Here is a 23,204-nt window from a genome sequence, read left to right on the forward strand (position 1 = left end):
CTAGTAGTAATGACACAAGTTCGGAAATAATTTGTTGTGGATCAGTTCTAACAACTCTTACACAGCCTCTCCTCACACAACTTCTCTGCAATCAAAATGCCATCTTTTAAATACCAAGGAGAGAAAAAAAGCTTCTCAATTTCTGGTTTTGTCGCAATATGAGGACAATTAGCAGTTCTTGGGCTATTGATAGCAGAGAATCGATATACAGTTGTGTGCAAATGCTGAAGCAGAAAGAAAAGAGATAGCTGCTCAGTGAATGCATAGATTGTGAGGAATGAGTCTGTAGTGGACCAACTGACAGAGTGGCCACAGTCGTTTTTCAGAACAGAACCACAAACACACATTTTCAAGCAAGGCGTGGCCATGTGACATTATTGAGGTTGAAAAATCTTTATGGTAATATGAAGTTAAGGTTCTGCATTATAATATTTAATGATACATTTTAGTGTAGGTTTATAAAGTGTTCCACATTTATGCCAACTTACTGTGCCTGTTCAGATGTACTGTATCTGATGAGCTCAATTTTTTTTTGATGGGGGTACCAGATGTATATTTACACAGGGGCTTGTTTCAGCATGAACTGGTCATATGCAATTTAACCCCTCCTTGCTATTATTATTGTTGGAGATAATGGAATTTCACTGTATTTTGCGTTGTCCGTTTCATTTTAAAAATGTGCTCGCCCACCCACAAAGTAATGAGGCTCCTGTACTTCCAGAGGTGTCCTTGGAAACCAGCCTTTTATATCTCAATTAAACTATTCCCTCGGGTTTTTGTGTTTCCTTTTATTAAGGCTCTCATCAGTATAATTAAACACATACTCACACAGCATAGCCTTTTCCCCTATCTGGACCTTTGCAGGCTAACTAAAACACCATCCAACCTGGCAGCAGTCAATATGGATGCAGTGCATTATCATTAGTGTCTATAATTAATCCATCAGACTGGAGAGTCATTAACACAACAATGATGGATGCCCCTTGAGACAATCAGCCTGTCCTGTTTAACCCTGCGCTGGCTGTCAGGACTAGTTTCCTCATATAAGCTCTTGCTGGGCAGCAGCCATTAGCCCATGAGCTGCTCCAAATCCCCTGATAACTTCAAGCTACAGCAAATGTTAACTAGACTAATTGATCTCTTCATGGCATTTCATTTGACGCAGAAACCAAACCTACAACAATCCACTTACAGTAGAGCTCTGTGGACTGCTTTGTCATTTGTGGTAGAATAACCAGAGGGATGGGAGAAATACCTTTCTGGAGCTCCCTCAGAGAATGTGTTGGTTTGATTCTGTAGTGAGAAGGTAGTAGGACCCCAGCACCTCTCTGGCTGGATTGGAAGGGACTAGTGAGTCCTAGGCTCACTAGGACTAGGCTGAACTTAACTGGACTGAGAGCAATGGTGTTTTAGTTGGGGCTGTGAGGAAGCCATTCTTTCTTAACTTAAATTTCAAAATACTTAAGGCATTAGAAAGTGAAAGTGACCTAAATTCAGTGTTGATCCTACCACATGGGGTTCTTCTGCAGGAGGACTAGAGTGAATGCAGTATGTGTTTTGATGTTGAATCCATTCCTTTGTTTCTTTTTTTCTGTCTTCTAGTCCAGCAATCATGGTCAGCTTCACATAGGATGTAAAGTTTTGCAAAAGTATTTCTTAAAACCAAATATCATGGAAACAACCTGTGACATAATTTATTAACTATTTCTGAAGCCCCCGTTTTAATATTCTACAACAGCAGTTGCCAGCCCTGGTCCTGGAGTGCCACAGTCCAACATATTTTATGGGTCACCTGCCCTTAGAAGTTTTTGCTCTAATTTTTTCCCACTAATACAGGTGAGCTGTTCAATGAATCAGAGATTGTGTCACGGCCGCACATAATCAGAGACTAACCCCCTCCAATTCCCGCAAGCGCCGACACATAAACTAATCATCCAATCACACCTCTCAGTCACCACCACACCACCTGCTTCCCAGAGTACTTAAGGGCTCATTACCATCACCACTGCGCTCAGTATTGGGTTTACCAGTGGAGCTCTCAGTTCTTGTCCTCGACACTTCCTGATTCTTGTTAACCTCCTGAACCTCCGGCTTCTTGACCTGTGCTTCGTCCAAGACTACGATTTCTGATCCTACGACTTCGTTAAGTACACCTGGCCTTCCCTAGACCTGTTCCTTCCTTGTTGTCGAGTTCCGCATAGGGTCAAATTCTACCTTTATTTTGGACTGCTATCTGTAACAGATCATTGAAAATGCAAATCCCAACACTTTACTGCCATCAAGAACCAGATTTGGCTAAATTAGCCAATTAAGTTAGTCAACATAATAAAAACTACTTTGCTCCAAGTCTTTAGGATTCCCAGCTAGACTGAACTGTGGCTTTCCAGGACCACGATTGCTCTCACTGGTTCCATTATATAGCTACTGTATATATTACTATACTGTACTTTTTTATGATATCGATGATGATAAAGATACCAGACAAAGGTGAGAGATGCAACTTGGTCAAATTCTTCCTGCTGATCTGCATCACAGTATAATCTGTGCTCATCACAGAAAAAAAAATGTTCAGACAATAATCTATTTTCTCTAGTTTTTAATTCTGTAAACTTGTGTGCGTTCAATTTCAAAGTCCTAAATATTAAACTAGGAAATTTTCAAACAGGATGACATTTATAAACTGCACCAATAGTGTGTTCCGTGGAATTAATCACAACACCCATAAACAAATGTGATGTGTAGTGTGACATTGTCTTACATAAGGATGTGTAATTAAGAAGAAATCAATAAGGCAAACTGATCTTTATTATAAAATCTATAGGGTCAGAATACATCACCACAGTGAGTATGACACAGAGGAGAATCAGTCTGAGTTGCCACCTTTCTTAGTAGATGGGGAATTCTTGCTTCATCAAGGAGGGAGTTAAAGGCCCACATTGAACCCATGCTCCATGATCACAGTAAAGAAAGGTAGACCAGGGAGTCTATGGTGCAATAACTGTAAACACTAATTCTTAATTAACTGTGATCTTGAATATTAGAGTGGTAGGAATTTCTCGGTGAAATTCACATCCCTGCGTGTTACAGAAAAGATGTAAAATGGAAGAGCTGCACGACAGCAGCCTAGCATTTCCTTTTCTATATTTACGTCACTAGTTGATATTATGTTTTTCTCCATTCTCCCAGCATTGCATTTTATTGAACACATATTGTTTTAATTTGTTCTGTGACCTCACACCTGAAATTACAAATTTAATTTTCATAATCTTTTGTCTCTAATCATTTGTTTTTACCCTCCGAAGTTTTGTTCTTGGCAAAAGCAATTAATTAAGAACACATAATTTTGCCATATAATGCATTTGAAATTACAGATAGAACGTCTGTCTCCCTGCCTGAATACATCTGTTGACTTTGATGATAATGAAAGATGCTAATCGACTACTGGAATGTGCTGCCAGTTTACAATTCTTAAGGATTTTTTATGGCTCCTTTGGAGAAATTGCATTTTCTGATTCATTATATTTCCTGGCACCAGCTGACGTGATTGTTCTGTCTTCCCTGGCTAGGTATATTTTCATACAGTACAACAGATCTTAACTCCTTGATGCAAAGAGGGCATGTGAAGTAAAGACATAGCACAGGATTGTAACAGAACAGCACAGTGTCAATACCTGCTCACCTCTTGGCAAACACTTGAGGTACCACAGTCTATATGCCAGGAATCCTGCTATCCGTATGCACTGGTGAACTCTCAGCAAAGTAACAGCAGGCAGACAAAGACTGCGTCTCTATCACACCTCAGCCACTTCTATAAAACTTCAGATTCACTCAATATAATCCTAACCATAAATAGGGTGTTACTTTATGCATATTGCATTTAAATAATTGACGGTTCTCATTAGGTGTTACCTTACTAACAAAGACAAAAAGACTGAAATGCAAAAAAGACAAGATTTGCAATGCAAAACATCCAATTTAAGCCAAAATCATCTCTGTGTGCATGCAGCCAGACGGACAAAGGCAGTCTGTGATGAGCATTGTAAAAGCGCACCCGTGAGTGAGATCACAAGCAGAAGGTAATTGGAGTCTTGCCTTCTTTCTGGTGCGCGGTGTGTGTATGTGTGCTGGGGAGCAGAGGTGGGGGGGACATTAAAGAAGTCCAACCGAGCTTTAGTGTTCACAGTCACTGATAAGATGCACGGTGTGTCCCCAAACCTGAAATATTAATGACAAAACACTGAGGATTTATTTTATTCGCATGTTTCTTCACCACATTGCGCTTTTGTCCATTCATGGCAACTGGTCTGCGATGAAAGGTTTCTGAGAATAAGACAGGCGCCATTCGTGATCCCCCTGGCTGGTCATGGTCAGCAGAGATAAGAGCACAACCAAGGGCAATGCAAATTCCTATTTCCTCTCAATAATGGACATCCATCATTGTAAAAATGCAAAAAAAGTTGTACATCATTAATGCACAATACATTGCAATCCTGCTTGAATTTATGCACTCAAATGGCAAATCCTTTTATTTATGACTGTTATTAGTCTCTACACATATTCTACTATGTCCAGTGCCCCTTAGTGCTTTTTCCCTCATACACACGCTGTACTGTGCTCTTATGCTTAAGGCATACATGGCCTGGACTGCACAGGCAGAAACATGTTCTTCAGCTCACATAGGCCAATACACCAATATTGCACGCGCATTTAGGGCATAGCATATACACTAACAAAATGACAGCTGAAAAATGAAATGACATGAAAAATGGCTAGGTTACCAGTCTGAAAACTGAGAATGTGGAAAATTGATGTGCAAGCACAGTACAAAAATCAGAATAAGCTTGTATGGAAAGAGGCAGAATCCATCTTTAACACAGAGGCACAATTGTTTACATGTAAAATAAGGAGGCACACACATATATAGAAACTGGTGTTTACACTCAGGACTCATAAGTAAAGACACTTGGAAGACTTCGAGGCTGCCTTTGAAAGCAGTCAGTGATCTGGACTTTAACACCATCCAGTTTTTAACACCAGCCATTCACTGCGATTGGAATCGACATCCTGTCCTAGCAGTAAGAGTGTTTAAAATCAGACTTGCTGGGTAGATGGAAGTATTGCAATTTCTCTGGGCAGATAAGAGGTCTGTGTATCTGCTCCACTGAAATATTCATTAAGGGTGATCTCGTTTTCTCATCTTCGTCTTCCGCACAAGTCCCAGCAGGCTGATGTTAAAGATTATTTCCCATAAATGCCTGTTTTTATGTCCTCAGGTGATCTTTTTTAAGAGGGTTTTTGTTCTTCTTCATATTGGATTCATAGAAGGCCACCAGCCATGGAATAATTAATAAGGTGTCTTGTGTTTCTTTTCATATCAGCCCTTTAAGTACAAAGGGCATCCATGCTCATTATTAAGATTTTATTTAGCTTTGCAGAATATTATCATCCTCTAATTTTGTGATCTCTTTTGCATCTACATCCACCTCCTGTAAAATGGCTAAAAGCAATGACATATTACAGCAGTGCATATTAACACAAGGGGGGTTTAAGGAACAGGACAAGCTATTAGTCACAGCATTGTTCTTCTCCTGAGCCCACTGTGTTTTTGTGTGTGTGATGAGAACTCCTAATCAGAAGCAGTGCCTGAGAGCACCAGAGTCCCCCGTCTGTACTGAACCCATCTCTCCACATGAGCCGTGCTCAGTGCCTGCACGCTTAAAACAATTTAGATTTTTTTCTTTGTCCCTGTATAAAAGAATATGTAAGAAACTCTCCTCTAAACAGGAGAGTGAATCACAGCTGAAATGACAGCATTGTGAGAAACCCATGGATTTTACAGTACAGTGCTCTCCAAACGTAGTGGGACAGCAAAATGAAAACTAGTTTTGATTTTGCATTCAAGCAATGTGCATTTGAGATTATAAGATTAATAAGAAGGAAAAGTGCAATATTCAATATTTTGGAGTAAATCCACGCATCACTTTTATTTCACTTTATTTAGAACAAATATGTACTTTTTCTTTATCCAGGTGATTTCAGGTGGCTGTAGGTACTGGGAATTATCCATTTTAAGAACATAAGAACATTTGAAATGTTACAGATGAGACAAGTCCATTCAGCCTCTTGGCAGCTCTTGGCATCTAGAATTTAATTGGTCCAAGTATCTCATCCAGCAATTTCTTGATAAAAGATCCCAGGGTATTGGCTTGGGGACAATGGCTGACCAGATAGTTCCATACTGCCACAACCCTTTAGGTAAAGAGGTTTAGAGGTATTTTCATTTGCATTTAAAAACAGGAAGCATGGTGGTGCTTCACCATGCAACATGACAATGATCCACAATATACTGCCAATGTAACCAAGGAGTTCCTCTGGAGAAAAAAGTGGAAAATCCAAATCAATGGTTAAGTCAATCTCCAATTTTAAAGGCAATTGAGCACACATTTAACATACTGAAGAAAATTTAAAATTAGGTTGGAACACCCCAAGAAAAGATAAGAACCCAAAGTGGCTGCAGTAAAATCTTGACAAATGATTAGGAGTCTGGTGCACTCAATGGGTGGCCGATATCATGCAGTTATTGTCATGAATGGATATTCACCTAAATTTTACACCTGAAATCAAGGGTGTTAATTAATTTAACTTTTGGGGCCTTAGGCAAGTGATTTGTAGCAATGTGATGAGGTGAAAGTGATAAGGAGGGATTTTGTTTGCTGAGGGACATGTTGTTCCTTGTTCTGTATTTGGATTCCTATATTTTTAAACCTTACACTGTTCACAAAAAACAAGTACCCTCTGCTTCTATTAACGCTCTTAGGCATTTTTAAATTGGAAGTAAAACATGTTGTTTTTGACTACAGCTGGTTTTAATGCTGTGTTCCCGGGTGTCCGTTACTGATAGCAAGCCTCTGTGTTTTCAACAGAGAAATTAATAATCGTTTGTTAATGAGGGGCCGGTGCTAGTAGAGATCACCTTGACTGGGGCAGATCAATAGGGCATTGTAATTAAAGAGATGCTTAAGTGTGGGGAAGTCAACACTGCCAGTAAATAAAGCATGGACCCAGGGCTTTCTGGAGTCAGAGTGGCTGGCAGAGAGAAATGGTGAGATCTACTCCAAGCAATCCATTAAGCACAATGCTCCACGCACATACACAGCCAAACTCACACATTCCTTGAAAAGTACATGTGTAATAGCATAATCAAAGATATGAACAAAACTACGACATGCACAGACATACCCTAAGGCAAACACAAAAATATAACAAGTCAGATTAAATGTGCAGCAACAGGCACACCAGCATGCAGTTAGACAAAAAAGAGGCACTCACACCTGCACACAAATTGAATTTCAATTTGGAAATGAGCTTTTTGCTTCTTAATGGCACGCCTTCTGTTACAATGCACACAGATAACCTGGCAAATCAATGTACACTCACTAATAAAGCATTGTGTTAGGAGACCTAACTTTTCAGGAATATTAACTCAATCTGCAGAAACATATTGATTGCTTTGGGGGAGTGCATTTTAAATTGAAACATGTATGGTCTGTTGAAAAAATAACTAGCCTCTTTCAGTTATAAAGGTCACCCGTGCCCTGAATGAAGAAGTAATGGACTAAGTCAGCTTTGTATGAATCCTTGTATTATTTTTCCCTTTTAAAAGATTGCATTAGGTTCCGGACCATGTACAATTTAAGTGTTAATTTACATTTGTACAACATAAATAAGCATTTAAAAGACTCTTGTAATACAGTAAACATCTGCTCAAGCACCACAAAAAATAATAAAATATAAAATAATTAGATTGTCTTAGGGAGGGTTATAATAAATACCTCGAACTTTCAGCAACAACCTGGATTTTAAAACTAATCTTACATTTTTATTTAAACAACCATCATAAACATTTACTGTATTCAGATTTGTCACTAATCTGTTTCCTCAAAATGTGTTCACCAATTATATATTGTTGTAATGCTTACTAAAAACCTGTGTTTGATATTTCATCTGTTTTCAAAATTTGTCTTTCAGTCTAGCTTTTACCTTTATTTATTTAACAGCCTTCACTAGAAAAAAGGACCCATTGAGAATAAAAATCTAATTTCCAAGGATGTCAAGGAGGACAAAGCAGCAATGTGTGTTTCCAGATTAATTTGCTTTCTTTAGGCCATCTTGACAACAGAGGTTTACAGTAAACACACAGTTTGAATTATGACCCCTGTGAGTTTTGTGGCCAGGCTCCTGCTGCTTGTTCACTGGTAGGGATTTCTTGGCAGTACATGACTAGCTCATTTGTTATTGAATCAGGTGAGGTCAGCTAGTTTATGACAGTGATTTATGCATACAGTGGTCTGTTCTGAGACAAAAGCTGACATTTTTGATTAAATGAATGAATCAATCAGATGTTTATCCTACAGTATTTTTTAATGTTATAGCACAGGCTGCAGTTTAGAGTGGTTGTCAGGGTTTTGGACTCTGGACAAGTGGGTTATGGGTTCAAATCTCTGGTAGGATGATGTTGTACCCTTGAAGCAAGGTACTTCGTTCTATTACCTGCCAGTTATCTACTCTGCTGTATAATAGAATTTGTTCTAAATTGACTAAAAAAAGGGATAAAAATGTTGCAACTTGGTGTAAAGATTAGGAGAAGAAAAGAACAACAGTGAGATAAATAAAAGTTAAGTGGTGACCAACGCTAGTGGGAATCAACTCTCCTGTACATACCTTGTAATGTGTCAAAAGATGAATAGATTTGGGGCGTCACCTAATGTGTTCACCCAAATCCAGGTTAAGGTTTATGATCCAGGTGTTGTGAATTCGAGCCATCTAGTCTTCTGGGATTCCCCAGATGGCGGTACTCTGACAAGGGTAAGTTAGGATTTGTCTCTTGGTGACACAGTGACACATGTAATCTTATTTTGCTGTCAGTGAAGGGCACACCTCTCCTTCACCCGGCACTGAACCTCTGGTATGGCGTGGTAGGGTGTGCTAAAAGATGGGTGGCTTGAAAGTAGATGAGTGGGAGGAGTCTGCCTCCATTTCCTCATTCTCCCCCAAGTGCAGATGAGGTGATTCAAGACATTAAAAACAAACAATTGGTAAATACAAATATGGTGGGTAAAATAAACTTAATTGGCAATTCTAAATTGAAGATGAGATGAATGATGGCTGGATGTGTTGGAAGAGCTTTTCTGTTCATCCTTATTCTCCTCATTGATGTATGGATGATATAAGGAAAGAATTACAAAAATAAAAAATAAAATGCAATACAACATGCTACGTTCCCACGGAACTCAATATGGCATTTCTAAAGTCAAAAGTGAAACGAACACTAAGGGGTGGAGTGAGTTCACATTCTGGATAGCAGAAGAAAGGGAGATGGAGGCATTCATATGAACAGTGATGAATACAGTATATGATTAAGCAATGTTTGAGAGAAATATTAACTTTATGCAGGAGAATGAATATACTGAGTTAACTTAAGTCAGTCAGAAGAGGGTAAAAAGTCTGTAGTGAGAGAAGAAGAGGGTTAATTATGATCAATGTTGCAGTAACTCCAAATAAGACCTGATACAGATTAGGGACAGAAACTCTGAGAATTCAAAGGAAGAATACCAAGCGACACAGCAGATAACAGCAGGGATGGAAGACAGGTAGAGGGCAGACTAAGATGACTTGCTGTCTGCAATGAATTAAAGTAGAAGAAGAAAATTGTTAGGGTCCGACCTTAAGATTTCAGAGTGTTAGTCTGTACTTGTCAAAGTCTGGCAATTTCAGATTTCTAAAAAAAACATTTAAAAAAATCAAGGGATCTCTTGACAATCCAAACACTGTAAGCTGTTTGCAAAGTTGAAACACTTTAAAAAACATGGGGAGAAAGGAGGGAGTGAAGATTTAATGAAAAAGGTACCCTCAATGGTGGAATACTGTAGCTTAAATCACTATTATTCAAACACTACTGCCATTTAGAACAACCTGACGGAGAAAATGAAAACATAGGAAGAAGTTATCTCCTTTTGATAATGGAACCAGTTCATGTGAAATCCTCTGCATGCAGAATCAGGTTCCTACAAAATCTGAGCCACTTACACCAATTAACGAGATAAACAATCAAAAGTAAGTAACTGACACTCTGTACCAGACAGCATGGTTAAATTATTTCAGCAGAGGTGACCCAAGTTTTTCGAGCCGTGTATATGTACACGTGCATAAGAGATAATCTTACTTAGGCTGGGGTTACCTAAAGAGGTTGTGGTTGTGATCACTGATTTTTGATGACTTTTCAAATGACTCAGTGTGTTCAATATACTTCGTGATAAAAAGGCAGGCTATCACTCCCAATGTCCTGAGTCATTTTCAGTCTGTACTTTCTGCAGGTTATTTGTAAGTGGACTCTTAAGATTGATTTTATAGGCGCTAACACTAAAAGGAAAACAGTACACAGCCAGGCTGATCGTATTTAACCTGAAATATATATTTTTTTAAAGATCTTAATCCTATTGCATCACCCAAAGGACACAAGACACCTCATCCCATTTTAGAGTTATGTTAACCGCTGTGTAACATCATAGCAATTCCCTCGGCAGAGCTGTTTTGTCTCTTTTTCATTGGTTCCTACTTCATTAAAGACTCCCATCATCCCCCACAGCCCCCCTTTCCCAATCCAATTCAGACTGGCTCCAGTGAACAAGGCCATCCTAACGAGATGGGCCCAGAGGGGATATCTTTTCAATGTTCTCTAATCAGTGAAAGTAGAAATTGACTTTGAATCAGTTGAAGAGATATTGGAGATGGGAGAGCAATAGGTTTGCCAGGCTGAGAAGACTCAGGTGAGAGGGAGGAAAATGAAGGGAAATGTTGACGAAACCTGTTGTGTATGAAGATTTAAGCCACAAGAAGAAATCAAATAACACAAATAGGACCAGATGACAATACACAAGAGACATGAGCTGAGAAACATACAACCAAAATAAGCTGTTGTAAATCAGAAGCAATGTGCTACTCACAGTGCTACAAATGGAATAAATTTCTCATATGTCACGGGTGGTACAAAGACTGAATCAGAGAGCATGAGTCTTCCAGTTCAAATGTGTCTGCAGGAGAGCATTCCACTTTCTTTGTAGATGACAACATGAATTTTAGTGACAGAAAATCGAATGAACTTGTGTGAGTTCAGAAGTGAGAATCTTCTTTCTCATTTTCTCCAGTTTTCCTTTAGTTGTTAAACGATCGTACCTGTACAAAGTTGGATGCATACGCAGTTGAGTTTACATATCAGATCTCAAATTATACTGATTACCAAAGCGGTAAGAGAACAGTGGAACATCCATTAATTAATGCATCCCAGGATGGCAGTAATGGATCTTTTACGTTGAAACTAATACCAACAGCAGCTTGGGGTAAGTGTCACCTGGGACTGAAGTACATATGTTTGGGGGCAACCTATTGCACTGATCTCTTCAATCTCTTCATGTTAAGAGGCCCATACTCTCCATAGCCTGCTTGGAGAAATGGTATCAATATCCTTTTTTAATGAGCCTATTCACTTGCTGGCTGATGCTTATCTAACAAGGGTTATCCAAGGGTTTTCAGATCAGTGGTGTGCAGTGGATACCCTATCACCACTCTTCCATTTGCTTTTGATAGGGCTTTGTTGGAACTTGTAGTCTCTCTCAGTGATTGTACACAGTTACGTTTTCATTGACTGATAGACTAATGAATTTGTTGCATTCTTGAAGGGCTCTACCTTCATAACTAGAACAGTCTAATATTTTTGTGAGAAATAAAATGGACTAAATCCTTGCAGGCACTAAAAAGTGCCAAGGGAAAGATGGGCAGTGAGCTGAGCCTAGATTTTGTTTTGCATAATATAACACGCAGAGTAGTGTGTTGAAAGATGAGCACAAAAAGTGAGTGTTGTCAGGGAATAGAATTCAAGAGACATGTTACTGACTTTGGACAGGGGCATGGTGGTTGGTACTATTGCCTGACCGTTCTTAGGTCTTCCATTTGTATGGTTTTTCTTTGGGTGTCAGATATTCATTATATCATCCAAATTGTCCCTACATGTATGTATGTGCCCTGCAATGGACTAGCATCCAGATTAGGGTGATGAATAAGCGTATTTGTGATTACGGGTGGATTGGAGGATTCCCAGTGGTACTCAGTTGTTGCTGTTATTCTTGTTTCTTCAGAAAACGCACCTTTTTGCCTTATTGAAAAAATGTTATTGCATCATTAAAATCTATAACAGGGGTCTCCAACCCTGGTCCTGGAGAACCTCAGTCCTACAGGTGTTATACATAGCTTTTAAACGCCAGTTTCTCTAGGAACAATTTAACCATAATCAGTTAAACAGGTGGCATTTTCAATTAAGTAATTATTTTGATAGCGGAGATCCTTCAGAACAAAACCCAGAATATTCTTCAGTTCTCGGGGGCCACTGTTCCCTTCACTGAAACATTACTGTGTTAATTAATAAACTCCTTAAACAACTGTTCCTAATCTTTAAGTAACTGGTAATTTGGGGTGACCTAGAAGAATAAATGGACTGGTGCTCTCCAGGTCCAGAATTGGCAATGCCTGATATAGAATGTGTCAATGTAACCACATTTCTACAGACACAAGATGAAGTGAAATATGGTTGTTTACACCCTTATCCTGCAAACGTGTCTCTGCACCACTCATTCCTTCAGGGCAGTTAGTAAGCACAGAGTGCACTAAACCCTAAAAGCCCTCTAAATTGAAAAATCATCAACGCCCCAAAACTGGAAAACAGCGATGTTTGCTTCCGGCTTCAAGAACACACAGGGTACATGAAGGATATCTGTCTGGCTTGTTTGGGAAATGAAGATTTATCACCTTCATGCGCACAGACCTTCATCACCAATTCCCTGATGACCCTCCCCCCTTGGGACTTTTTGCCATGATTCCGAAATAAATCATATTGTACTGAGCTGTCCTTTCTCCCAACGCTCTCTCCCCACTCTGACTCCATTTCATTCCCCTACACCCACTTTTCTCTTTCCCCCTTAACTCATTCTTCATTTCCTTCATGACTGCAAGAACATTTTGATAACCTCCAGTGAAAGAAAAAGTGAAAATAACATTAGAGAAGAAAGCAAAAGAATGGAAAACAAAAGGTTGATTTGATACCAGATTGTTAAGTATTATAATCACTACCTGATGAGGATCCAGCTGGATTGTAACGTGTTGTAATTTAATGCAATCTTTTTGTCATTTTCTGCGCATGTAATAATGATTGTGACCTAACATTTTGTACAGTGACTTCAATTGGGAATCTGTTTTACATGCAAATGGTGTTTTTGCAGCATTAAAATTCTGGTACTGTGCTCTGATGAGACCTTACACTGTGGACTCTTTAAGAACTATTAATCCATATTGGTACTGGATATTGCAATGTTTCTTCTTTCTTCTTTTTCACAGACAACATAACTCCCCCCCCCCATCAACATCCAACACACGTCTGTCCTACTAGTGAAAGAATAAAGGAAATATGAAGCTATAAAATTAAGGTAAAGTGAATTTTAAAATATAGCCATCCTAAGACAGAGGACAGCTCTTGTCAACTCCTGAGAAACTAAAGAGAAAATAATTCCAGAATGGGAAGGGGATTAGGATGGGGTAAAAAGAACCAGTGAGATGAAGAGGAGACAAGTGGTGTTCATGTCCCAGCATCCAGAGAGGACAGAATTAGTGACAGTGAGGCTGGAGATAGCTGGAGTGCCTGCTTTGTAAGAGAACACAATCATTCTGCATCAGATTGATTGGGGATCGCTGCGAGCCAGCTCTTTAATTTAGTCAACATCAATTTAGTGCCCCCTTGATATTAGATCATTTGTCCTACAGTCATTGCATCTAATCAAAGCTAATAAGCATCACGGAAGGTGATGGTAAAGGGGGAGAAGTGTTTGCATGTAGGCATCTGAGTGATGCATGGTCTCTGGAGCTCTTGTGCGATTTGGAATGAGAACAAAGTGCTGTCTTACCTGTCTCAGCTGAGACATAGAGTATGGTGAGCATTCTCTGGGGCTTCTACTTTGACAGCCAAGAAGGGAGTCCTTCCATTACCTTTCCTCTTGCTGTGATTTCAATGTTATGCACCGTAGTAAAACGTGAATTGTAAGCTAAATCCTAAATTGCACTTAACCTCACAGTAAGAATTGAACCCACATATGAAAAAACAACTTCACCATAACCCTTTGTATGTACTGTACCAGGTTGGAATTGCTTTCCAGTCATACTTATTAACCTGGACAGGACTCCTGCATAGATCTGAGAGGACTGAAGTTACCACAACATCATGTGAACTGCATTGCCAAATGCAGTTCTTTTCACACTCTGAACTGCTGAGTAGACTTACAAGTTCCAACCACACCATCATCTGCTGATGCGTGTAACCACTGGCACAAGTTACTGGTCCATGAAAAAACAGGAACACTTTCCCTTGCACTCTCCCTTGACACTCTCCCTTGCAACTCCAGCCATGCACATTTTAGTTTAGAACTCCTAGCCACGCTCAGCAAGTAGCACAGCTTGCAATCCCTCACATGCACTCAGGACGGAGGCATTTTATTACCAACTAGAAAGCTTACAATACAACACTTTAATGAGTGAAACTGCTTAGGGCAGCTTTAATGTTACAGTTTGAAAATGTTTTGGGCTGTAGTGTACAAAAGCGGATTAAGTCAATTATTTTTCACATTTTATACTCCAAATCTGGAAGCTTTTTGAATTAAAATGTACTCTTTGCACTTATGAATGTAGAACATCTGGTAACTTTTTAACATGAATTACCACCACCTCTGCAGCAGTCTGGGAGAGAAGACAACAGACATATTGTATCTTCAAACCATTGGCTCCCATTCCCGCTGTGACACAGGAGAGGATTTGGCAAGGCACACGAAGCCACAGATCTCCCAGGCATCCTCACTCTCAGGTCACTGCACAGTTCTTGCAGCATTTAAAGTATGTGCTGACCCTTGGGAGCTGCAGTTCACGGCGTGTGAACAGTGTAGGTGAAAGATCTTCGGTGAAATATAAGGTACATGTATAGGCAAAATCTTATTTCTGTACAGCATTTAAAAACACAGTAATCTATTAATAAAAAACATGGTGTTGAGTATTTTTGAACTCATTAAACATTGTAAATTGTGGAGCCAAACGTATTCTCAGAATTTAAGGGTTTACTGTACAGAGAAATATTTGTGGCAGCATTAGTCTATAGGACTACTTTGCACTCTTAACATGAATCTTCACTCTAAGCCTTTCTAAATTGACTGATGAGTTGTATGTTTTGGGAAAAGTTTAAAGTCTCGGTTTAAAGTTTCCCAAGCGGACAATGTTAAGCAGTAAGTAAGGCTGATTGACAATTTTAAGTAGAAGGTAAAGGCACTAATTATCACTGCCTTCCTGTGTGGGTATTTCTATTAGATCAGAGTGTGAAATACAACCTCTACCATTACAGTGTTCTAGCTGTTACCTGTGCTGAAGGTTAGCTTGAATGTAAGGAGAAGCAGCCATGAACTGATCTTTTTTATACCACTGGTAAAGTCATATTTGCCCATCAATGGCATTACACCGCACTGTGATAGTATACCAGTGACTCCCCGGATAAATGTTCTTACTGTAAAAAGTGATGCATTGGGAGATTGCTGTACTGCTGAGCGAAAGAGCTGTCAGAGTACAGAGCCATCTGAGAGTGGGCCTGCTGATGAATTGTCATTAAAATTATAACAAGGAACAGAATATGTGCAGACCTACCTCGGAGTGACCCTGCAGTGCCCGACCTGTCAGTGTATGATTAGACTGGCTCCCACCCCAGGCGCTGAGCTGACACATGCCAACGTGCTCCTCGCGCCTCAGCTCTGAAATCACAGGAGGGAGACAGAGTGCTAGGGAAGGTGTCAGAGAGGGAGGGGCTGGGCTTCCCAGAGTTACCAGTACTCATCACCTTCGGCATCTGCACATACAAATTACACTGTTAATTCTTTTTATCTGTGCTGTTACGATGTCTAAAAAATGTATGGATTTAAAATCTCACTATTTCAGGGTCCTGGAGCTCACGCAAATGCACATTTGTCATTTTATGGGACCCATTTAAATTAATTTACTGAATTGTGCAATAATTCACTCTGCAGCAGGATTTCAGCAGCAGCTAGAAATACAATCCCCATGCTCAAGAAAAGAGAGCCATTGGCATTAGCGTCCTTAAAACAGATATTTAATATAAATATTGTCGATACCATGTACTTTGACATCGGCAGACTTGGTCTGTATAATTTATGATATTCTTTTTCTATTTCACCTTTTATTTCACAAGGGAAAAAGCATTTGCCAAAACCTAAAAGAAGCACCTTTTTAAACTAAAAAGATAGGAATGTCAGACTATTCCTTCTCCTGAAGTCGAAAGCCGTCGCTGAGACAAGCCATAGTAGCTGCAGATAGGCTGTCCACAGGACACAAGTACAGTACCATCAGATGTAAAAATACAGAGAATTACAACTACAGCCCTACACAGACAGAGGACACACAGGTTCTCAGACTAACATACAAGTTTTCAGGTGTATCAGGACACACAAACATGCACACTCCACTCCTTTTAGCTTTTTCAAATGGTTTTTAGGAATGAAATAATAAAAACTGAACACACAAAAAATACAAGGAATGGAAACTCACGTGAAGAGAAAATGCGGAAAAGGGGGAGCAATTAAACAAGGACAGAGTACGAGAAAAAGCATCACACCGCCCATCACGTTTCTTTATCAAACTGTAATCTAGCTGCATTTCTTTCCATAAGAGCATTTTCTGCAAATGAATGCAACCTAGAGCGATTTAAGGGCGTCTCAGTTTCCACTCAGCCTCTTAAAATAGATATTTTATCTGCAGTTAGACCAGTGAACAAAAATGTTGTGCCTGAAGATTGATTGTAACTTGGGAGTTGACGCTGAGCAGGAGCAGTTGAGGGCTCAGTGGCACAGTCACATCTGACAGCACATTAGTCACATACACCCAAAATCTAGTACAGGACACTCTGTCACATAACACTCCCAAAACATGTGCAGGTACATCCTGTCTGAGTGCATCTTTGACAGAGAGGGTCAGGAGCAGTCTTCATCTGGAGGGGCTGGTGTGGTGCTGTGTACATACTATACAGAGGTTTACAACGGGTCGGCAGCTGTGTTAGGTGTTTCAGAGGGAGAGACACTGTTGTTCAAAAGTATACAAAATCTCAGTCATGACTAGCATTGGTGAAAGTTACTTTTAAAAAATAAAGTTAACTATACACACATTTTTTGCCCCCGATCTTTGGTCACAACTACAGTGAAGCTTAACACACATTCTGTAACTGTGTTGACAGCAGCATTATCACTTCTTGATTAGCCCGATTTAGGCTAATCAAGATCTTAGAAGCCAAATAAGACTGGACCTGGTCAGTACTAGGATGGGCAATTTTAAAGGAAAACCAAGTTGCTGCTTTTAGTGGTGCTGGGGGACCAGGGGTAGAACTTTTCTTTCCGGACCACAATATCATGTCCAATCCCCAAATATTGTGTCCAGGGACATAATATTGTAGTAGGGTCTGTCATCTGATCTGCTATATATTGCAGATGTTGCACATCACCCAGATAGGTGGGTGCTGCACTGCAGAGGTTGATAAAATGGGTCCTATCTTATATGTTATATTGAGATCTTTAGGATTATACAAATGTAAGGAATTATTATACAGTATAGGTGGGTAGCTGCATCAGCATGAGTAGGCTGCAAAGGAACAACTAATAGGTTTATTCCATGCTGAAAAGAGAAAAAAAACACAATGTTTCGGCCATGGAACCTTCTTCAGGTGTAAGCATGCAACGTATTATACAGTATATGCAAGAAGGTCACATGTATTCAAAGAAAGCTACACTGACACATAAGTTTTAAAAAATAAGCAAGATGAATACCATGTTAAGATACACAAATGTTCTTAAGACTTGTGTGCAATTATAAGGCAAGGTCTTCACATCTGTTAAAAGAGGGGCAGTTATAATTGAGTGAGATGGAGAGATGTGGTTCTTTTTTCAGATTAAGGTAATTCAAAACTGCTGATGGGTCACTGAATTTAGCTGTGTAGTATTGGAGAGATTAAGCAAACAATCCTATAGCCTTTATCTCTGAGACACACAGAAAAAGGGGATGTAAAGTTCAATTAAGATAGAACAGCAGGCAAATTACTCTTTCCCCATCTGAGGCTGACTGGGAGCTGAGGCCACAAGCCCAGCCTCTGGATCAAAGAGTCCAGGCTTTCTGCACCACTGTGTGCAGCTCTGCGCTGCTGCTCCCAAGTGAGCAGCGTTTCTGAACGGCTTTCTGTCTGAACCGCTGAGTCTCCGTTCTGTCACAGACCTGAGCTCAGTGAACCGCATGTGCTTTGTTCTTTCTCAAGTAAGAAGCTCTATTTCTTTCATCAACGGGACACCTTGCTCGTAAAGTACCATCAAGGGAGTAGGAATTCTATCTGAAAATTACTGTTTTCCCTTTCCCTAAATTATTATTGACCTCCAAATTTGTTTCTATTAATTTCTGAACACTCCCATTTAGCAATGTCTAGGTCAAATGATCCTGAATAAACTATAAAAGTGCAGTACAGATACAGTACAACCTGCATGAAGATCTACATTTTAGCAGTGTGCACCACTGTATCAAGAAATTAGTTCTGTGATAAATATTTTTATTGACGTCAAATATTAATTTGAATTTTTAATTTATAATTAAAAAAAAATGTTTACAGGAGAAAGAAAAATACATAGTCCCAGATTACTGATTTCTATCAAGACCAGTCCAGTCTGTACATGCTTTCAAATTTGGAATTTAAACCATGTCCCCTATAGCCAGTGAGAGTACATATAATTACATTCAGATGGTATAGAGATAACATGAAGACAAAGACAGAGTAAAAAACCCATGTCCATTCACAGCTCCTTTTTCTCTGCTTGTGTCAGGCTTCCTCACCCCATCTGAGACCCAGCAGAGGGGAGACTGTAGCTTGTACCCTGTGCGGCAAGGAGAGATATGTGATGTCAGCTTGCTTCCTATTGATATTCATTAGCTCAGCGTGGAGCAATGCCCTCCCTGCATGTCCTTAACAGCCACCTCGTTTTATTCCAATCAGATTAAATGAAGGCCAGGTTATTCTATTATAGCTGCATGCTCTCCCTTCAATGCACTGCACGTGAGATACAGATTGAGCTTTTTGCAGGCATGTTATAGGAGGTTGGAATATGACAAAATGAACTTGTCTGTAATGCTGAACTTACCAGAACTTTTTTTCACTATTTAAAGGATTTTCAGATTTTCAATTTTCAGATTAGGACAAATAATTCAACTCTCCTTATTGTATTGACATGTGATGGTTTCATCACCTTGTTGAGGCACCAAGTTATTTTTAATAAACTTGGTGATCACGATTTACCTACTAGCCCACTGGAGCTCTTGAGGAGCACTGACAGTGCCTGAGAGAATGAAACCAGTTGGAGATCGTTGCGCCCGGTGCCCTGTCACTGCTAAGGTGACTGCGATTCAGTGAGCTGTCAAAAGGTGCTGTGTGAGCCTTCTGCCCAACATGAAAGCCCTGCTGTCTGACTTTAGAGATCCCAGTGCTAAAAGAACCAGATGGTTTCATAATAAACATGTCTCACAAGAAGCGTGTCTGCAGCCTTTTATCTACTTGTCTGCTGTGTAGGGGGCTGTTGGTGCATAATGGCTGAAGCCACATCACCCAGGTGGGGGCTGCACTTCAGTAGTGGAAGATAGTGGGCCCCCACTTACACTGTATGTGAAGGATCGGGATTCTTTTAGATGAAAGGTTCTATATAAATGCAATTGATTATTAAACCCATTTAATAATTAATTACTATTCTAAATTATTTTAGCTCTGCAAGCCTAAAGTGCAGGGTTTAATCTGGAGGAAAACTATTAAGAACAAAACAAGGAAAAATAATCAAAGAAAAGCGATGATGTCCGAATGCTGAATCTGTAATTGAATTCCTGCATAGCTCTCACCCATCTGTTTTTCTGCTGGCCGGTAGATAGTTCTTGATGAATTACAGAGGCTAAAGGAAAGTGCTTCCCTAGTCAGAATTGTCACCCATTATGGCACCACTTTAACTCCTTTGGGACAACCTTGGACATTGACTGCAACCTCATCCACCATCGCAGAGGTTACATACTGTAGATCTGTAGGCCTTTCTTAGTTCAAAGTGGAACAGGATACCCAAGGCATTCATACAAATCCTTATTGATCGATGAGGCAGGAATATGTTGCCTCAATTACCATTAACAGGCGCTAATTCATAGCACCTATTTCTGAAAAATATGCCCTGTAACACTCAGCAACAATGAGTCAATTACTTCTGGTCAACAACTTTTGCAGCTGATTTTCTGAGTGGGCTTAACTTCCTCATAAGCACTCCCTAACCTTTATATTGAATTAACACAGGTTCATACACTTCAAAAACCTGTTGAGTTGAAGATAGTCAGTGCATCAGGTTTTCTGAATCAATTTTCTAATCAGCCAGTTTCAGCTTGCTCATTGTACATTTTATTTTTAACTCCGGTGTTAAAGAGAAAAACCTGCTGGTTTCAGGAATATTTCGAACAACAACATCTGAGAGTAATTTGCACCAGCAGGGGGACAGCTTGCCAGGGATGAGTTATCATTAAAATGAAATTAAGGCAATTTAAAAAAAATGAAAACAATGAAGATGGAGGCAGCTTTTGGGCTTTTCTCTACAGATCCATTTCCTCCCCATCCTCTCCTTGTCCTGAGGCCTGCACTCATTACTGGGCACTGCAGTGTTTTCAAGAAGAAGACCGCAGGAGAGATGTGGAGGAAACAAGCAGAGAACATATGGAAGGAATAACTTGTTATCAATGATGCACTTGTCCCTTAACATCAAAGCTTATCCAAAGTACCATTAAACAACAAGGGCTAACAGAGGAGAGAGCCACTAACCCTAGAGGCAAGGAGTTCGAGACATACACAGAGCTGGATAAATGGGTTTTATTACAACAGAAGGAATGTGGGCATGTGGAGAACATCAGAGTGAGTGAGGACAGAAAACTATAGTATGACACGCAGAGGCTAATACAATTACTTCATTTCCTATTTAAGAAAGCTTCAGAGAGAGAGGCTGAGAGTAAGTGTCCCTTTTCATTAAGTCTGTAATCAAAGCTTCGAAACAATGATACAGCTCACATAATGTTCTTGACCATCAAACACCAACCTGATTTCAACAAATTTGTTAGTGTTTCAATCAAATCTCAAGTCTTGCTTTCAGTAATCTGCTCAATCTATATTACAGTATGTCTAAGTGAAGCAGTGATGAATGAAGAGCAATTGTAGTTCATCAGTAGTGGTGTCCATAATTCTCTTTTCAGATCATCAAGGCTGAAGTGCAGATATTTACAAAACACACAAAAGGGAGTAAGAAATGTTAAGCTAACATTGTCTAGGGCGCTGACAACAAATGATAAACTTGCACACAATTAGTAACTCCACTGGGGAAACTGCAGATATCAAATGGAAGAAGAAACTAGTTGTTAAAGAGGCAGGAAAACTAATTTTTTTAACCTCTGGGCTCTGTCTGGGGGACTGGATGCAAATGTGTGCCTTTTTTGTGAGCTGAGAAATAGAAAAGAGACAGTAAGCATACTGCCCTTAACACCTTTATTTCCTAATTTTAATATATGGCAACGTACCTTTTAGTATGCTCAATAACAAAATACCTTCTTTTTAGATTTGATGGTCTATTCAAAGAAGCAAACTTTTGTTCTTATTCCCACATTATGTGTGCACTGTGGTCACTGTCTACCTCAGCTACAAAATATACCATTTTTATGATTAATTATACAAGATCAAAAACTAAAATACACATTAGCTAAGCCTTAATTTAAGAAGAAATCTGGACAATATGTGAGTAAGTCATGCTGGCAAACAATTACTTATTGAAATCATATGCATACATAGTACACAGTAGATTTTAGTGCATTAAACTGACACCTTCATTCATTCACTTTGGTGCTCTTCAGAGGAACTGCACATGTGTGGGCTGGTGCTGAAGGTGGGAGGGTTTAGAATAACTTTCCCTCGGGTGATGGAAGTGGTTGACATTGGGCAAGAGCAGCCAGATACAACACAAGGCTGCTAAAATGGAGCAGCAATCAGAGAGGTGCTAGAGGTGTGAGTAGCTCCTTGCAGACCGAAGGGAATTCAAGCCTGCCTTCACCAGTAATGATTTAAATAGGGCTCAATTAGTAAAAGTCAGACAGGCAGAACAGGACTAATTTGTCAAGAAAGAGAAATGTGAGGTCTGACATTTGTATTCTGTGCTCACATTTGAGAAGAAGAGTTGAGGAACATTTTTGATGGAGCTATGCAGGAATCCCACTGAATTGCAGCTGCAGCAGATCAGCATATGTAACCAAGGAAAGGCATTTCTATTTACTGCTATTCCAGCCTGTCCATGACTGTCGGAAGCACAGCAATCCCTCTTCCCCGATAAAAAAAAACACATGGCCAGGGTTGTGATGTCAAAGATACTGTCTCATTTCAAAAAAATCAATTCAACCCTTTATTCAGACCACTTTTGCTGAGATTCATTTCAATATATTCTTACATAGCTCAAAGCCTAATCTAGGTGCACATCTACACCTGATCACGGAAACATCCACATTTACCTTTAGGCTGCACAAATGTTGCATAATTAAAAGCATTGTAACAGAGATTCATGTTTGCAACAATTTTAGCTGTTATGAACCAGGACTTTACATTAAAATAGAAAGGGGAGTTCTCACTGTGAGCTCTTTTAGAACTCTCTGCTTAGTTTCAACATCCTTGAGATAATGTTGTGTGTGTCAGATAGGGGTTCACGTGGCCAACAAAGCTATAGGCTTCTAGTTGGTTCCATATACCCCAAGACACAAAATTCAAAGGCCAGGGTTAATAAAGGGGACTGTGGTAAATTTGTTGTCAATGGTGCACTGGTAGAAACATGAACTCCACTGCAGCAGACAGTATTATGACTTCTGATAGTGTGCAGATTGAAATCAGAAGACATCATTTATGAGGTACCCACACAGCATTGACAAATAGAGTCTCTCCCCTGCTTCCAAACGTAACCGTCCCTCTGGCCTTCACTGATGCT

General features: G+C 39.7%; 1 long non-coding RNA gene across 2 annotated transcripts in view; it reads right to left on the reverse strand.

Annotated features, from left to right (window-relative positions):
• Window positions 1–16,909, reverse strand: part of LOC148661478 (uncharacterized) — a 43,765-nt gene extending 26,856 nt beyond the window's left edge. For both annotated transcript variants that reach the window (XR_015939544.1, XR_015939543.1), the window contains exons 1-2: window positions 16,696–16,909; window positions 15,781–15,884 (exon numbers count right to left, since the gene is read on the reverse strand). This is a non-coding gene — a long non-coding RNA (uncharacterized LOC148661478). The remainder of the gene's footprint in view (window positions 1–15,780; window positions 15,885–16,695) is intronic.
• Between the last annotated feature and the right edge of the window lie 6,295 nt (window positions 16,910–23,204).

This window comes from Lepisosteus platostomus, chromosome 6 (assembly GCF_059453375.1).
Source record: "Lepisosteus platostomus isolate fLepPlt1 chromosome 6, fLepPlt1.hap1, whole genome shotgun sequence".
NCBI lineage: Eukaryota > Metazoa > Chordata > Actinopteri > Semionotiformes > Lepisosteidae > Lepisosteus > Lepisosteus platostomus.